Source organism: Camelus bactrianus, chromosome 1 (genome assembly GCF_048773025.1).
Source record: "Camelus bactrianus isolate YW-2024 breed Bactrian camel chromosome 1, ASM4877302v1, whole genome shotgun sequence".
Lineage (NCBI taxonomy): Eukaryota > Metazoa > Chordata > Mammalia > Artiodactyla > Camelidae > Camelus > Camelus bactrianus.
The window spans coordinates 798,300-817,369 of record NC_133539.1 but is presented as its reverse complement, the minus strand read 5'-3'; the positions used below and the strand labels follow the sequence as shown (position 1 = coordinate 817,369).

At 40.3% G+C, this 19,070-nt stretch overlaps 1 protein-coding gene across 8 annotated transcripts in view; it reads left to right on the top strand.

Annotated features, from left to right (window-relative positions):
* Positions 1–965: 965 nt before the first annotated feature.
* PCBP3 (poly(rC) binding protein 3) overlaps positions 966–19,070 on the top strand; it is a 184,819-nt gene continuing 166,714 nt past the window's right edge. For 2 of the 8 annotated variants that reach the window (XM_074375553.1, XM_074375461.1), the window contains exon 1: positions 973–1,122. The gene's annotated coding sequence lies outside the window, so the exon portion shown is untranslated. Of the gene's footprint in view, positions 1,123–19,070 lie in introns of all 8 variants that reach the window. The other 6 variants (XM_074375767.1, XM_074375689.1, XM_074375599.1 and 3 more) reach the window with 5 other exon arrangements.

The following is a 19,070-nucleotide window of genomic DNA, read 5'->3' as shown; positions in this document are numbered from 1 at the left end:
ATAGCCGCAACGCACGGACGGGACACGCAGGTTCCGTGCCTGGAAAATGAGCATAATAGAAAAAAACCAAAGCAGAACGCAGTCCAAGAGATAAGGAGAAAGGGTTACGGAACAAAAACACCCTAGACATTCTCGGTCCCCTCCGGTCACCTGCGGACAGGTGTGCTGACTAGGCACCTGCGAACGTCTATGGACAAGCCCACCGCATCCTGCGGGGCGGGCAGCCGGAGACGGCGGTGGGATTCACGGATTCCACAGCGCTGGAGGGAGAAAGGGCACCTGCTGAGGGATCGGGACAGACTGGGGTCCGGCTCGTGATCGGTGGGGCCACGACCATCGCGGGACCCCGTCCTCCGGGAGAGGCGGGGGCTGGCGCGCATCCTCGCTGGTGCTGGTCTCCTCCGGAGTACGACCGCCCAGGCCACAACCACGCCCCTGTAGGGACCCGCCCGTTCCCCACCTGACAACCCTCCCCTTGTCCCCACCTCCTCAGTCCGGAGACCCGCCCCAGGCCACGCCCCCACTGGTGGCCTCACCTTGCCTTGGCCCGCCCCCCTCCCTGTTCTGGGACCCGCCCCACCCCACCCCTACTTGAGATCCCTCCCTCTTGCCCCGCCCTCGCCCCGCCCCGGCTGGTGACACTCCCGTCCCAGGCCCCGCCCCATTCCATTGACTTTCCCCTCCCCCTCGGGCATGGGGTTCCGCCCGGCTCTGGCTCCGCCCCCATGGTGACCCACCCAAGGCCCCGCCCCGCCCCAGCCTCGCTAATTGGTTTCTTTCCGAAGAGGTTGCCGAGCTCCGATTGGCCGAGCCCGTCGCCGTTCCGCCATCGGATTGGCCCGCGGCGCCCGCTTCGGCGAGGCCCTGCTCCTGGTCGGGGGCGGGGCCAGCGGCGGAGCTCGGCCCGGGATTGGTCAGCGGCGCAGAGGGGGCGGGACCGCGCCGCGCGCAGCGCCTCGCCTGGAGCGCAAGGAGCAGCTACCGCCGTCTCAAACGCCTCAGTCGCCTCAGGCTCGGTCTCCTCAGGCTCCGCCGCCGCAGGGATCGCCCTGTTCCCACCCCCCCGGCCCCGCCCCGGCCGCCCGCCGTCAGCCTGCGGACACGCCCTCTGTCGAGGGACAGGTGAGTGAGTGGTCGCCTGCAGGGCCAGGGATCGGAGGCGGGGAATCGGGGTCCCAGCCCGGGTCCTGCTCCGGATCGGGGGTCAGGGTCCGGGCCGGGGTGAGCCGGGGTCGGGGCCAGGGATCGGGGTCGAGCGTCGGGGGTCGGGGTCCGGATTGGGATCCGGGCGGGAGATGGGGGGTCACGCCGGGGCCGGGGCCCGGGTTGGGGTCGAGGTTGAGCCGGGGGTCGAGGCCGGGGGTCGAGGCCGGTGGTCGGAGGTCCGTGGCCGGGGCCGGGGTCCGGGCCGGGCAGGGGGCGCAGGTCCCGGCCCGACCGCGCCCGGCCTTGAGCCCGGAGGACCCCCGCCCGGCCCGGACCAACTTGGGCGGCAGCGGGGTCGCCGGCGGGGCCGGGCGGGGCGGGGCGGGGTCCGGGCGGGCCCCGCGGGCCCCCGGAGCGCCCCCTCCTCAAGGTAGCGCCGGGGCAGAGGCTGCGAGCCCCGGAGACAGCCGAGCCGGGCGGAAAGCGGACGCGGGGAGGGTTTAAGAATGAAGCGGTACGTGGCTTGGGCGGAACGCGGACCCCGCCTCGGCCACCCCGGCTCCCCACCCCCGCCCCAAACCCTGAAGTTGTAAACAAGAACTGTGCTCTCGAAAACAGGGCGTCGGGCTTGCTTGTCAGTAGACATCCGCCACGATTTTGCTCTGGACTTTATGAAGCTTAAATTTCAAAACGGTCTAAGTTTCGTCGCGTCTGACTGAGGAACGTTCTGAGGAAAACATGACCTCCGCGCGCGGCTCGGGGCGGGCGGGACGGAGGGCGGGAAGCAGCGCGCACGGAGGGCGGCGACGGCGCCCGCGCCCCCCGAGCCGCGCGCCGCGGGGGAAGGGGACGTGTGCCGGTGCCTTTGTGCGCCCCCCCCACCCCAGCCACGCAGGGGCTCATCTGCCTGCTGACCCTGCGTCGGCGCCAGGAGCAGGTTAGATGGGGCGGGGGCAGGTTCCTCCCTTTCGGCCACTGTATTTTCTTCTTTTATTTGGGGGTGGGTCAAAAAGTGTTTCCACTTACTGTTCCCACCAGTGTTCTGCTCTGGACGTATCGTTGACTGAAAGTGTTTATTACTATTATTATTATTTTTGCCTGGTAGTGTTAATACTTCCCCCCTTACTACTCTGAAGTATATTACTTGCATAACAAATTTTGAAAGTTAACAAAAAGTCCGGTCCTAAATCCTGTTCCTGGGGTTGATTATCTCCCTCCCACCTTCCTCTGAGGTAGCACGGACTTCTGGGTCTCTTTGGCCCTGCGTGTGAGCTAACAGCGCTCTGCGTTGATGAGGACTTAGGATGTGTGATTCACCAAAAGGAATCCTGGGGTAGTAGGACCTTGATGAGAGACCTTTGCAGAGTAGACTGGGTGATGAACAGACCCTCCAGCTCACACTGTTCCTCTGACACAGGCCCTCCCACATCCTTCTGAAATTTACTTGCTTTCAGGGGGTTAACTGTTGTCCCTTTTCTCGAACTTGGCTTTAGAATTGCGAACCAAAGGAAATGTGCAAGGGTGCTTCCCTATTGAAGACAACTGACTTCCAGTCCCTTTGTACACAAGAACAATTCATCATATTAAAATGTCTCAGAGACGTGTATTTTGGTCCAAGGTGACGGTTCGCAGAACGGTGACACTCTGGACGGATCGTTGGCAAGATCCCAAAAGATCTCTCACTAATCCTCACATCGGGGGAGCTGGAGTAGTTGTAGGGGATGTGTTCAGACTTGGAGATCCATCAGAAACCAAGGGGTCTTCAAATAGAGATGCAATCGCTGGCTAACTGACACTGGTCACTTCCAAGCACTGATGCTTTACTCTTGCATGTAGATGCTGCTGTTTATACAGTGCAATGTTCATTACAAGTGTGTTAGAATTTATATAACTTCATGCATTTTCTGAGTCAGTTAATACCCAATATTATAAGGTTTTGAAAAAAGATTTGATGGTAAAAGGAGTTGTTTTGTTTTGTTTTGTTTTGTTTTAACTGAAAAGATTGGATATCCTGTGTAGAATTTAGGGCTTGTGACTGGTATTGCCACAGGTGGTGGTGATATTGGACTTCAGAACATCACTTTTCTACATATATTTATTAATACTCAGGGTTAGAAATACATAGCTTTATGATTACATTTTGAGGCTATTCATGAGAAAATTTCAACACATGGGTTCATTTTATTTAGAAAGAAACTATCTTTCCCCCTGATGTTCGAGGAAGGCTGACAGCATGCTGTGTTTGTGTTTGCAAAAGTCCCATGAGGTCCTTGAAACAGTCTAGCCATTCAAGGCTGGACGCTGTGTTTCTGTTTCAACAGTTTCAGTTCCTGGACCTGTAGCCATTTCATGGACCTCCAGCCATGTGTCAATGGTAAAGTCATTCCTATTTTCACAGATATCTCAGGGCTTTATTATAAAAGTAATCACTGAAGCCGATCTTGGTAGGTAAAAGTTGTATACCCCTTTGGTGAAGAAGGCTGTCCTTTGAGCAATAACAAAGAAAAATACCTGCTAATGTATTGTAATCACCCCAAGTTAAACATTAGAAAGGATACTGTAGATTTTGGGGGAGGCTCTGGTGTCTCTTAGCTCTCAGCCCTGGCGGCAAGCAAGTGGTGGGGTCTACTGTCCATGGTGCTGAATGTGTGGATTTCTGTTTCTTTGTCTCAAATTTCCTTTCCAGTGTGAGTGCTTTTTGGAGTTTTAAAATGAATTTAATAATTCAGACTATTAAAGAAGAGTTGAACAGGTGAGTTCTATTGAGCCTGAACGGAAGCATGCCTTTTAAAAACTCAAGCCATGTTAATATTTCTTTCTTTCTTTCATTTTAAAGTGGTAATTGTGCTGAGTTAACACTTCCTTCGCTTTAGTCTCCTTAGCCCCAGGTGGGAATTTTCTTGCTAAAGTATGGACATCGAGTAACAAACCATTGAAGAAATTAAATAAGTCCCTGTTTGCTTAACAAGCACTCTCTAAAAAAGGCATTCTTTATTATAACATATGCGTATATTTGTACGCAGAGGCAATTTGTTTTTCCGTAAACTGGGTTGATTGTAACATCCCTCATCCTCACCACATGGTGCTTCCCAGTCTTCCTGGAGAGGGACTGGAACTATCTGAGTATGTGGTAGGGCTGGTGGGCAGTTGCCAGGCATTCCTGCCTTGGACCAACATCTACTCTCTTGTCTATAATTTTGAGGACAAATCTTTGTAAATCATTTTAGATAAATCCTTTATTTCTCTTGAGGTTAATTTTGTCTGTTACTTTAGAGTTGCCCCACAGGCTAGCAGTTAAAAATAATGGGTGTCACTTGTGATATAGAAATTCTTCCACATGATAGTAAGTTGTGCATTAAATGAAGCTTTGGATTGTTGGTGTTTTTGTTAGGAGCATCTGAACTAGTTCTTTGGCCCCATCACCTGCACACTTAACCCAAGTTATTCTTTGACATCTGTTTTGTTGAAGGAAACCCAGGGCAGCTTCCTTCTGCCTCTTCCAAGCCTCAGAAATACTCTCTGAGCTCCTACTCTTCGCCAGGTCCTGTGTAATGATTTGGGAACCCACAGGGGAATGAGACAGAGTTCTTATCATTGAAGGCCTCGCTGCTTTGGACTGAGGAAAGGATATGAAAACAGATGGTTACAGGAGGCCATGCTCAGTGCTGCAATTGGGATACACAGAAAGCTGTGTTGGTGTGTTGAGAAGATGTGATTCATTTAGGCTGAGAATCAAAGAAGGCTTCAGGGAGGAAGTGGCCTTTGGGTTGAGCCCTGGAGTTTGAGTTTTAATTGTTTGGGCATGAATAGGTAGTCACCAATTAGAAAAAGGCCAGAAGGTTGACATCATTGGAAGACAGGGTGTATGGTGGTGCTGAGACTAGAGGTGTGGGAGGCATTGTGGAAGGGTTGGGACGCCATTGGAGGTGTGGGAGGGAGAGTTGAGGAGAGGTTATGTGGTAGGCAAAATAGTGGCTCACCTAAAGCTATCTACATCCTAATCTGCATAACTTGTTATATTATGTGTCAAAGAGGATTTAAGGTAACAGGTGGATTGAAGATTGCTAGTCAGTTGATTTTAAAATAAGATTATCCTAGATTACCCAGGTGAGCCCGAAGTTATCACCACGAAGGGTCATTAAATGTGGAAGAGGGATGCAGAAGAGTCAGTGTCAGAGTGATGTGAAATGAGGAAGACTCTACCCCTCATTGCTGGCTTTGAAGATGGAAGGGGTCATGAGCCAAAGAATGCAGGCAGCCTCCAGAAGCTGGAAAAGGCAAGAAAATGGTTTCTCCTGCCAAGCCTCCAGAAAGGAACACAGCCCTGCTGGCACCTTGGTTCTAGCCCAGGGAGACCTGTGTCTGACTTCTGATCTCCAGAGCCGTAAGATAATTAATTTGTGCTGTGTTAGACACTAAATTTATGGAAAAAAATTTTTAGAGCAGCTGCAGGAAACTCATGTGAGTTGAGACTCTGTTCTAGAAGGTTTTAGCTGGCGAAGTTTAAGGAGGAAATAACATGGTCACATTGGCTATAGATAATAAACTGATTCAGCTGCTGTGTAGGAGGGGGTTGCCCTAAGTAAGCATGCTTCTGATCCCCAGTTTCATCTCCTGGCAATATTGGCATCTGATATTGCCTTACCTGGCCTGAGTCCCACTTGAAGTCTTCTTCTAAACTGTCTGCTCAGCCTCCACCCCTGCTAATTGCCATGTCCCACTGGTCCCCTTTTCCTCTGTGCTGGGTACTCAGGAGAGAGTGGACCAGGTATACATCTACACGTGGAATTGTGGGGTCATAGGGTAGGCCCGCTTCCAATCTCAGAGCTGTTGTCAAAATATTTTCCAAAGATTTGTTTCTTCATATCCTCACTAATCCTTTGTATGTTCATATGTTTTAATTGTTTTCAGTTGAGTAGATTTGAAATATCTCACTGTTTTCATTTGTATTTCCTTGATTACTAGTGAGTTCGGGGATTTTCAAAATCGATTTATTAGATATCTGGGTTTCCTCTTCTGTAAGTTGTATTCTGATATTGTTCATCTGTTTGTTGCCTGGGTTGTCCTTTTTATAGCTTTTTAGAAGTTCTTTATATATTCTGGATTCTATTTGTGTATTTTTTTTATCCTTTTAAAAATACTGTTTTGATGAACAGATGTTTAATTTTAATGTAGTCAAGTTTATCAGTCTTTTCCTTATGATTTGTGGTTATTAAGTCTTATTTGAGAAATCCTTTTATTACCCCAAGGTCATAAGATATCTTCCTCTTTAAAAATATTTTGAATATTTCCTCTTCATGTTCTACTTTGAACTTATTTTTGTGTGAGGTGTGAGGTAGAGATATAATTTTAGAAGTTTTCCAAACGCATAACCAGTTCTACCAGTACCACTTATTGTACCATCCTTTCCCCAGTGATCTGCAATGCTACCTTTGAAACATACCAGATCTCGCAAATGTGTGGGTCTGTTTCTAATTTCTCCATATCAGTAATGATAATTTCATTTCTTCTTTCCTAGTCCTTACATCTTTTTTTTTTTTTTTTTTGGTCTTAGTTCTTTTGTTTGGACCCCTACCAAAGTTGCGTAAAAATTGCAATAACACTATCCTAATATTGTTTATTACCTTAAAGGGAATGTTTTCAAAGCCTTGATTATGAAGTTTGGTATATATATTGGTAGATACCTTTTATTAGGTTAAGGATGGTCTTATCGACTAATAGTTTGATAAAAGATTTTTAAAAATCATTAATAGATTTTAATTTTATCAGATGGTTTTCTTTACTGATTTAGATAATTTTACATCTTTTCTTCTTTGAACTCTGAGGTGAAATATTTTAATCTTTTAATTTTAAACCATTCTTGATTTCTTGGGATAAACTATAGTTTGTCATGACATACGACATCTAAAACTTATTGTTGTATCCAATATGATGGTATTTCATTTATGATTTTGGTCTATATTTTCATAAGAAGTATTGACCAATAACATTCTCTTCTTGTATTGCTCTTAATTGGATTTGGTATCAAAATGATGCTGCATCATTTCTGTAATAGTTTCTGAAAGAGAAGGATATTTGTTCCTTGAAAGTTTGGCAAAATTGCTTCTTAAATGTTCTACATCTGGATTTTAGAACATGGAGACTCTTGCAGTTAATCACTTTAAGAGGGTCACTGGTCCATTTTAATTGGCTGGGGGGAGTTGTTCTGGACATGCCTAGTTTCAGACAGGGGCAGGAAGGTGGAATCATCCATGTTCCAGAAGTTTAGGACAACTGGATACAGGTAAATATTAGTAATATTTACTAGACTGTGGATACTAATTGGTGTTAATGCTGCTGAGTTAGTCAAAATTCAAACTGTGTTCCTTTCTAGGTCTTGTTTATAGTTTTTGCAAGTATGTTGTCCATCAAGGAACCAATTAGAATATGAAACTAGACATCATATTGGTTTGTTTCTTGTGAACAAACCATCCTGCTTACTTTTCTAGAACCTACCTTGGGAATTGCTGCCTCTCAACCTCTCCTTATTGCAGAGGAAAAATCTCCCTTTCTCATTCCGCTGTTGATCTAAATCTTAACCATCCTTCAGGGCTGGCGCTGGACCTACCAAAGTTTCCCAGATGAATTCTGACTCATGGTGAACCCTCCCTTTGCTTTTTACAGTACTGTCCTGCCTCACAAATATAGAGGGCAGGGTTTGGTTGTGTTTATGAGTGGTCAGTTGATCAGAAGTGTATTCAGATCCAAGTGAAAACTTCCCTCCTTTGTCTGAGCTCAGCACTGGGAAGCTTGATAGAGTGGACAGACTGTATGGGGTTGGCCCCACCGTGATCCCCAACTCCTATTATTCATGCCTTTGTATAATTCCCGTCCCCATTGAGGTGGGAATCTAACTAATGCAATAAGACAAAAGTGAGGGGATGTCTCTTCCATGATTATGTTATATATAATTTCATCTTGTTAGAAACTAATTTAGAGACTATCTTTGCTAGCTTGAGTAAGTACCAGTGTTGGGGAAGCCCACATGGCAAGAATTGCAGGTGATCTCTAGGAGCTGAGGGCAACCTCCAGAAACAGCCAGTAGGAAGCAGGGGTCCTCAGTCCTATAGCAAGGATAAAACTTCTGCCAAAACCTGAGCGACCTTGGAAGCAGATTCTTCCCCAGTTGAGCCTGCAGATGAGAACACAGCCTTGCCAACATCATGATTGCAGTCTTATGAGATCCTAAGCTGAGGACCCAGTTAAGCCTGCTCAGACTCCTGACCCACAGAACTATGAGATAATAAATGTGTATTGTTTTAAGTTGCTAAGTTTATGATAGTTTGTCATTTAGCTGTAGAAGACTAGTGTACCAAATCTGTACAACCTGCCTGTTAACCTTCACTAGAAGTGGGTTTAGGCTGATGAAGGGTATTTGAGTCTATTTGAGAGAATCAGTTTTTTATTTTAAAGCTTTTTTCTATTTATAAAAATAATACAAGTATTTTGTATAGAAAAATTGGAGTAGGCAGAAAATATAAAGGACAAAATAAACTTTTTTCTTTGTAGATAGCATTTCTTTGTGTCGTATCATGTTCTTCTACAGTATGATTTTGAATGGCTGCATACTATTCCAACGGGTGTCCCAGTTTACTGAACTACTTTCCAATGACTGGATATTTATGCTGCTTTAAAATATTTACCATCATAAATAATGCTTTAATAAGCATCCTATACAAAAATCATTGTATGTATCACTGATTATTTCTGAAATGTAAATTTCTAAATGCAGAATTATTATGCCAAAACTTGTAGATATTTTTAAACTTTCTGGTATGTAACCATTCAGCTTCCAGAGTTTCTTGAAAAAGTATACAGCTTAAGCATCTGTTTCTGTAACTCACCAGGTTGGGATAGGACAGAACTATTGATTTTTGAGCATTTAAGTTCCTGTTTCCTTAACTCTGTTTGCAAAGTGCTTTTAAATTATCCATTAAAGTGCAGTATGGATTCTATTTATAGGCACATTTGTGTATGAGATTGCTCCCTTATGTCTGGGCAGAAAGCCTACAGATTGCTATTATCACATCCCTGTCTTTGGAAATCCTTTTCTACTCCTATCTACCCTTTCTTGGTTTTCAACCAAATACAGACACTGAGACACATAAGGTCTTGTAGCTCAGATGGTTGCTCAGATGAAATGGCTATTTTAAGTATCTTCTCATCATTCATTATCTAGTTGACTTCAAAAAGATGACCAATCAGAAGAATATTAATTATTAATTCAAAAATAATTTTCATGATTCATAAGATGAGTGCTTATTTAGAGATTTTCTAGAAGAAAGATGAGCATCAAAAGCAGAATAAAAATCTTTAATTCTGTCACCCAGAGATGACCACTATATAAACATGACTTGTTCATACTAGTTTATTCTTAATATTGATTAAATTCTGATGACTAATTTTGGGGTGAGGGGGCGATTTTTGCATTCATGTCTATGAGTGAAATTGGCCCATAATATTCTTTTCCTATAGCTGTTCTTTCTAATTTGAAGTGAATGCTTAATTTATTAATTTGCAGCTTTTCTCTTTTACTAATACATGCATTTAAGGTGATACATTTTCTTATAAATAATGCTTCAACTGCATCAAAGTTTGATTTGAGGTATTTTCATTATTGTTTAATATGTGCTGAATTGTTCCTCCCTCAAATTCCTGTGTTGAAGCCCTAACCCCCCAATGTCATGGTACTTGGAGAGGGGGCCTTTGGGAAATAGGTCTAGATGAGGTCGTGAGTTTGAGGTTATATGAAGTGACCAGAGAGCTTGCTCTCTGTCTCTCTGTTTCTTGCCACGTGAAGACACAGAAAGAAGGCAGCCATCTGCAAGCCGGAAAGAGGGCCCTCACCAGAGCCTGACAATGTTGGCACCTGGTCTCAGGCTACCCAGCATCTGGAACTGTGGGAGATAAATGTCTGTTGTTTAAGGCACCCAATCTACGCTATTTTGTTATAGCAGCCTGAGCTGACTAAGACAATGTATTTTCTAATTTCTATTATGATGTTTTTCTTTGATTTCTAGGCCGTTTAGAAGAATATTTAAGAATTTCCAAACATATGCATATTTTCTTATTTTATTCTTTTCCATTACAATTGCATTGCCCAAAGATCCTGCTCTTTATGATTCTAATCCCTTGAAATTTGCTGATGTGCCTTACAGCTTGGAAGATGGTCTATAAGTTTTCTCAAATGTGCTTGTGTGCTTGAGAAGAATTAGGTTCAGTGTTCTTTATATTCTATTCAGCTAACTTGATAAGCATATTACTTACATCTTCTGTTTTCTAACTACTTTTTGTTTTGGTCTGATTGTTATATGAATTACTAAGATAATTACACAATTTCATTATGATTATGGATTTGTCTTATTTCTCCTTGTAGTTCTGTCAATTTTTATTTATATACTTTGAGACCATGTTATTAGGGGCGTGCAAATTTAAAATTCTTATGTCTTCCTGATGAATTGAGACTTTAAGTATTATGAGTGGTTCTCTTTATCTCTAATAATGAATCTTTGCCTTTATGGTATAATGTGTCTGGTGCTAATGTAGCCATATCAGATTTCTTTAGGCTTATATTTCTATGGTACCTTGTTTTAAATTTTACTTTCAGACTTACTGTATTCTTTTAGTTTAGCTATGTCTCTTGCAAAGATTATACAGTTAGGCTTTTTTCATCCAATATGATCATCTTTGTCCTCTAATGGGAACAGTCAGCTCATTTACATTGAATGTATGATTATTGATCTATTTGCATTTAAATCCACAATCCTATTATATCTTACTCCTGTCTCACATTTTCTGTGTTTATTTTTCTCTCTTTTCTTGTATTATTTGAAACTAGTATTACGATTTTTAAAAAATCATTGTACTTTTCCATTCTCTCTGGTACATTGGAGGTTATATTATATTTTTCTTTCTTTTTGTGGTTACTGTGTAAATTAGATAATGTGTTATTAACTTACCCAGATAATGCAGTTTTACCTTCCTCTTGGACCATACAAACATCATATTTCTTAGAATACCTGCACTCCATTCACCCTTCCAGATTTATATGTGCTTGTAATTTTGTATTTTAATTGTATATGATTTTTTAAACTCAATGAAACAATATTAACAGTATTTAATTAGCAGTATTTAACATACTGTCACTATTCATTTAGATTTATTCACGTTTTTACCCATTCTTTGCCTTTCATCACTCTCTGACATTTCTGACTTTCATTTTGGTGTTGTTTCCCTTCTGCCCCAAGAGCCTTCTTTAGAAATTTCATTTTTTGCTGGTAGTAGACACTCCGATTGTTTTTTCTATAAGTACTTTAATTTCACTTTTATTATTTTTAAAATTTCTTTAATTTACTTTGAAATTTGGGGGATATAATTTACATGCCATAAAATTCACCCTTTTAAAGTTTAGATTTAGTGGTTTCTGGTATATTTACAAGGTTGTGCAACCATCATCACTGCCTAATTCCAGAGCATTTCATCACTTTGAAAAGAAACTTCATACCCCTTAACAGTCACTCCCCACTCCTCCCTTCCCTCAGCTCTTGGCAACCGTTAATCTACTTCTGTCTCTAAGGTTCTGCCTATTATACACTTTCCATAAGAGTAGAGTTATAAGTATGTAGCCTTTGGTCTCTGGCTTCTTTTACTCAGTATAATAATGTCAGGGTTCATCCATTGCCCACTGTAGCATTTATCAGTACTTTATTCCTTTTTATGGCTGAAAAATACTGCATTGTATGGATATATCACATTTTGCTTATCCATTCATTCATCAGGAAGTGGATATTTGAGGTTTTTTTTCATTTTTTGTCTATTATGAATAATGTATTGTCAACAGTCATGTACAAGTTTTTGTATGAATACATGTTTTCATTTCTTTTGAGTATATACTTAGGAGTGAATTTGATGGCTCAAATAATAACTCTATGTTTAACTTTTTGGGTAACTTCCAAACTGTTTTCCAAATATCCTGTGCCATTTTACATGACTCCCAGTGATGTATGAGGGTTCTAGTTTCTTCACATCTTTACCAACACTTGTTATTTTCACTTTTTTGATTATTGCTATCTTAGTGGGTGTGAAATAGTATCTCATTGTGGTATTGATTAGTATTTCCCTAATGACTGATGCTTTTGAGCACCTTTTCGTGTGCTTATTGGCCATTTGTATATCTTCTTTGGAGAAATGTCTATTCAAACCCTTTGGTTGTTTTTGAATTGGGTTGTCTTTTTATTGTTGAGTTGTAAGAGTTCTTTATATATTGTTTACTAATCCCTTATCAGATATATGTTTTGCAAATATTCCCTCTCCAACTATGAGTTGTCTTTTCATTTTCTTGATAGTATCCTTTGATGCACAAAATGTTTTAATTTTCATGAAGTCCAATTAATCTATTTTTTTCTTTTGTCACTTGTGTTTTAGGTATTATATTTAAGACAACATTGCCTAATCCCAGGTCACAAAGATTCACACGTGTGTTTTATTCTAAAGTTTTAGCTCTTAAATTTAGATCTTTAATACATTTTGAGTTAATTTTTATGTATGGTATGAGGGAGAAGTTTCTGTTTCTGGCTGTCCAGTTGTCCTAGCACTATTTGTTGAAAAGATTATTTCCTCAGTGAATGGTCTTTTAGCACCTTTGTTGAAAAGCAGTTGACCATAAAATAAGGGTTTATTTTTGGACTCTCAGTTTGATCCCATCTTTCTTTATATCTATCTTTATGCCAAAACTACACAGTCTTAATTATTGAAACTTTGTGCTAAGTTTTGAAATTGGGAAGTGTGAGTCCTCCAACTTTGTTGTTTTTATTTAAGGTTGTTTTGGCTATTCCCAGTCCCTTGCATTTCCATATGATTTTTTTAGGATTATCTTGTCAATTTCTGCATGAAAGGCAGCTGGAATTTTGATAAGGAATGTACTGAATGTATAGACCAATTTTGGAATATTGCCATCTTAACATTAAGTCTTCTAATCCATGAACATGGGGTGTATTAGCTGTAATAGTTTTTTTAGTGGATTTTGAAGGTTTTCTATGTATAAGACTATGTCTTCTGCATATATAGATAATTTTGCTTCTTCTTTTCTAATCTGGATGCCCTGTACTTTTATTTCTTTTGTAATTGCCCTGGTTATAACCTCTAGTATAATGTTGAATTGTTCTGGCAAAGGTGGACATCCTTATCTTCTTCCTGATCTTAAGGAGAAAGCTTTCAGCCTTTCACCATTAAGTATGTTGTTAGCTGTGGATTTTTGTAGATGTCCTTTATTAGGTTAAGAAAGTTTCCTTCTATTTTTATTTTGTTGAATTTTTTTTTTTTATCATGAAAGAGTGTTGTTATTGTTGTCAGATGCTCTTTCTGAATCTATTGAGATGACTGTGTGGTTTTTGTCCTTTTCTAATGTCATGCATAATATTGATTGATGTTCATGTGCTGAACCAACCTTGCATTCCTTGGATAAATCCCAGTTGGTCATGGTGGATAATCCTTTTGATATATTGCTAGATTTAGTTTGTTAGTGTTTTGTTGAGGATTTTTGCACGTGCATTGTTAAGGCATATTGATCTATATATTTTCTTTCCTGTAATATTTTTTGTCAGATTTTGATATCAGGATTATATTGGCCTCATAGAACGAATTGGAAAGTGTCCTTTTCTATTTCTTGGAAGAGTCTTTGAAGGATTGGTGTTAATTCTTCTTTAAATGTTTGATGGAATTCACTAGTGAAAGCCAGTTGGCCTTGGACTTTTCCTTGTGGGAAGTTTTTTCAGTTACTAACAGAATGTCTTTACCCATTTTAGGTCTATTCAGATTTTGTTGTTGTTCTTGAATCAGTCTTGATAGTTTCTGCCTTTCTAGGAATTTGGCCATTTCACCTAGGTTATCTAATTCATTGGCAAACAATTGTTCATAATATTTCTTGATGATTTTTAAAATTTCTTTAAGGTTCCTAATTTCGTTTCTGATTTTAGTAATTTAAGTTTTCTCTCTTGTTCTTGGATTGTCTGGATAAAAATTTGTCTTTTTCTTTTTCTTTTTTTTGTTTTTCATAGAACTAACGTCTAAGTTCATTTTTTTTGCTATTGTTTTCTGTTTTTTACTTCATTATTTTTGCTCTAATACTTGCTTTTTTCTTCCTTCTTCTTGCTTTAGATTTAGTTTGTTCTTTTTTAATTTCTTAGGGTGGAAGTTTAGGTTATTGATTTGAGGCGTTTATTCTTTTTTAATATTGATGTTCACAGCTGGAATACTCTCTAATCACTTTTGTTGCCGCCCATATATTTTGGTATGTTGTATTTTCATTTTCAGTCCTCTCAGAATTTTTCTGATTTTCTTTGTGCTTTCTTCTGTGATACCTTGGTTATTTAGGAGTGGACTGTTTAATTACCACAAACTTATGAATTTCTTATGTTTATGTTGTTGACTTCTGTATTTCTTTCCCTTCCTATTAGAAAGCACACTTTGTATGATTTCAGTCTTTTAAAAGTTTGAGATTTGTTTTTTTCTAGCCTAATATCTGGTCTCTCCTGGAGAATGTTCCGTGTTTTAAAATAATATGTTTTGAGAGCTTGTCTAAGATGGTGGAGTAGGAAGACCCTTAGCTGCCTTCTCTCATGGACACACCAAAATTACAATTATTTACAGAAACTCTTGCTGAGAAAGACTGGAATCTACTAGAACAGATTTTCTACAACTAAAGATACAGAGAAGAAACCACAATGAAATGGGCAAGAATGATAGAATTGCAGTATAGTCAAATCTCATATCCTGGGGTGAGTGACCCACAAATGGGTGAATAATTACAGTTTCAGAGGTTCTCCCCAAGGTGTGAGGGATCCAGGCCTCACATTGAGCTCGTCATCCTGGAGGTCCTGTACCAGGAAGAAAAACCCGCAGAGCATTTGGCTTTGGAGACCAGTGGCCTAACTTTAGGAAGAGCCAGAGGGCCATAGGAAATAGAGACTCTGCTCTCAAAGGGCACACACAATATCTCACATGCTCTGGGACCCACAGCAGAAGGAGTAATTTGAAAGGAACCTCGGTCAGACCCACTAACTGATCCAGAGAAGCAGGAGGCAACTGGAGCTCTCCCTGGGGGCATAGACAATAGTGGCAGCTATTTTGGGGAGGTTGTTCTACCATGTGGACACTGGTGCTGGCAAGAGCCATTTTGGAACCCTCTCTCTAGCTTATTAACCTCAGGAGCCAGACCTACCCCTGACCACCAGCTTGTAGGCAGGGTCTGGCAACCAACCAGACTGTGGGGTCACCATGCCTACCAGATCACCCACAGTAGTCAGCCCACCACAACAGAAGGATCCACACAATCCACAAAAGGGGGCAACTCTAGAGCATATAGCTCTGATGACCAGAGGGGAGTCTGCAGCTGTGACACATAGGACTTCTCCTAAAAAAGGCCACATCTCCAAGGTTGGGAAAAGTAACCAACCTACCAGATATGTAGAAATAAAAACAGCAAATTAGACAGAATGGGATAACAGAGAAACATGTTCCAAATGAAGGAACACGATAAAACCCCAGAAGGAAATAAGTGGAGTGGAGATAGGCAATCTACCCAATAAAGAGTTCGTATAATGATCATAAAGATGATCAAAGAATTTGGGAGAAGAATGGATGAACAGAGTTAGACGTTTTTAACAAAGAGTTAGAAAATATAAAGAACAACCAAACAGAGATGAAGAATACAATAACTGAAATGAAAGATACACTAGAGGGAATCTACAGTAGATTAAATGATACAAAGGAATGGATCAGAGAGCTGGAAGACAGAGTATTGGAAATCACTGAGGCTGAACAGAAAACAGCAAAAAAGAATAAAAAGAAGTGAGAACATACTAACATTGACATTATAGGATTCCCAGAAAGAGAAGAGTAAGAGAAGGGAACAGAGAATGTATTTGAAGACAAAATAGTTGAAAATTTCCCTGACCTGGGAAGGGAAACAGACATCCAGGTCCAGGAAACACAGAGAATCCCAAGCAGGATCAACCAAAGAGGATCACACCAAGACACATTGTAATTAAACTGGCAAAAGTTAAAGGTAAAGAGAATATAAAAAGAAGCAAGGGGAAGCAACAAGTTACTTCCAGGGGAACTCCCATAAGGCTACCAGCTGACTTTTCAGCAGAAACTGCAGGCCAGAAGGGAGTGGCACAATATATTTAAAGTGATGAAAGGGAAAAACCTACAATGAAGAATACTTTCCTTGATAAGGCTTTCATTCATTTTGATGGAGAGATCAAAAGTTTACAGAAAAGCAAAAACTAAGAGTTCATCACCAACTAACCAACTTTATAAGGAATATTAAAATGATTTCTCTAAGTGAAAAAGAAAAGTTCACAACTAGAAACTTGAAAATTACAAAAGGAAAAATCTCATTCGTAAAGGAATATATGCAGCAGTAAAGGTAGTAAATCAACCAAAGCTAGCAGGATAAAAGACAAAATTAGTAAAATCATCTATATGCACAATAAGTAGTTAAGAGCTAAGGGATACAGAAAACAAAAAGATGTAAAATACGATGTCAAAACCAGCAGTGTGGGAAGAAGGAAGTAAAAATGCAAGGTTGTTAAAATGCGTTTGAACTAAAGAGATTAGCAGGTTAAAGTAATCATTCATATGTGTGTGTGTGTGTGTGTATAAACCTCATGGTAACCACAAGCCAAATATGTATACTAGATACATACTTACGAAAGAGAAAGGAATCCGAATACAACACTGAAGATAGTCACCAAATCACAAGGGAGGAGAGCAGAAGAAGAAGAAAGGAAGAAAAGGAACTCAAAAACAGCCTCAAAACAATTAACAAAATGGCAATAAGTACCTACCTATCAATAATTACTTTAAATCTAAATGGACAAAATGCTCCAATCAAAAGACTTAGTGTGGTAGAATGGGTACAAAAGCAAGACCCATCTATATGCTGCAAACAGGAGATTCATTTCAGACCAAAATACACCCACAGACTGAAAATGAGGGGATGGAAAAAGCTATTCTGTGGAAATGGAAATTAAAAGAAAGTCAGGATAGCAATACTTACACCAGACAAAATAGACTTTAAAGCGAAGACTGTAAGAAGAGACAAAGAAGGACATTACATAATGATCAAGGGATCAAACCAAGGAGAAAGTATAACAATTGTAAATATATATGCACCCAACATAGGAATATTAAATACATAAAGCACATATTGACAGACATAAAGGGAGAAATTGACACTAACAGAATAATAATGGGGAACTTTAACACCCTACTTATGTCAATGGACAGATCATCCAGATAGAATATCAATAAGGACACACAGGCCTTAAATGACATTAGACCAAATGAAATATATATATATATATATGGAACATTCCATCCCAAAGTAGCCAAATACATAATCTTTTCAAGTGTGCATGGAACATTCTCCAGGATAGATCACATGCTGGGCCATAAAACAAGTCTTGGTAAGCTTAAGAAAATTGAAATTATATCAAGCATCTTTTCCCATCACAATGCTATGAGAATAGAAATCAACTACAAGAAAAAAACTGCAAAAAACACAAACACACGTGGAGGCTAAACAACATGGTAATTAACAACCAAGAAGTCAGAGAAGATGTCAGAAAATACCTGGAGACAAATGAAAATGAAAACACAATGATCCAAGAGCTATGGGACACAGCAAAAGCTGTTCTAAGAGGAAAGTATATAGTGGTACAAGAATATATCAAGAAACAAGAAAACTCTCAAAGCAACAACCTAAAGGAACTAGAAAAAGAATGAACAAAATCCAAAGTTATTAGAAGGAAAGAAATCATAAAGATCAGAGCAGAAATGTATGAGACAGAGACTAGCAAAACAATAGAAAAGATCAATGAAATAACTGGTAGTTGGAAAAGATAAAGAAAATTGATAAACCTTTAGTCAGACTTATCAAGAAAAAAAGAGAGAGAGTCCAAATTGATAAAATCAGAAGTGAAAAAGGAGAAGTTGCAACTGACACCACAGAAATACAAAGGATCATAAGGGATTACTACAAACAACTATATGCCAATCAGTTGGACAATGTAGAAGAAATGGAAAAATCCCTCGAAATGTACAACCTCCCAAGATTGAACCGGAAGAAATAGAAAATATAACAGATCTATTGCCAGTAATGAAATTGAATCAGTAATTAGGAAAACTTTCAACAAACCAAAGTCCAGGACCAGATGGCCTCACATGTGAATTCTACCAAATATCTAGTGAAGAGTTAACACCTGTCATTCTAAAACTATTCCACAAAGTTGCAGAGGAAGGAGTACTTCCAAACTCATTCAATGAAATCAGCATCACCCTGATACCAAAATCAGACAAAGATATCACAAGAAAATTATAGTCCAATATCACTTATGAACATAGATGCAAAAATACTTGTCATACAATATTAGCAAATCCACCAAAACATTAAAAGGATGATACACCATGATCAAGTAGGCTTTATCCCATGGATGCAATGATGCTTCAACATTTGCAAATCAGTCAGTGTGATATACCACATTAACAAATTGAAAATAAAAATCGTATGACCATCTCAATAAATGCAGAAAAAGCATTTTAATAAAATTCAACATCCATTTATGATAAAAGCTCTCTACAAAGTAGGGATAGTGGGTTTGAACGTATTTCAGCATAATAAAGATCATATATGGCAAGCCAACCGCTAACGTAATACTCATTAGTGAAAAGCTGAAAGCATTTTCTTTAATATCAGGAACAAGACAAGGGTGCCCACTCTTGCCAGTTTTATTCAACACAGTATTGGAAGTTACAGGCTCAACAATCAGATAAGAAAAAGAAATAAAAGAAATGTAAATTGGAAGGGAAGATGTAAAACT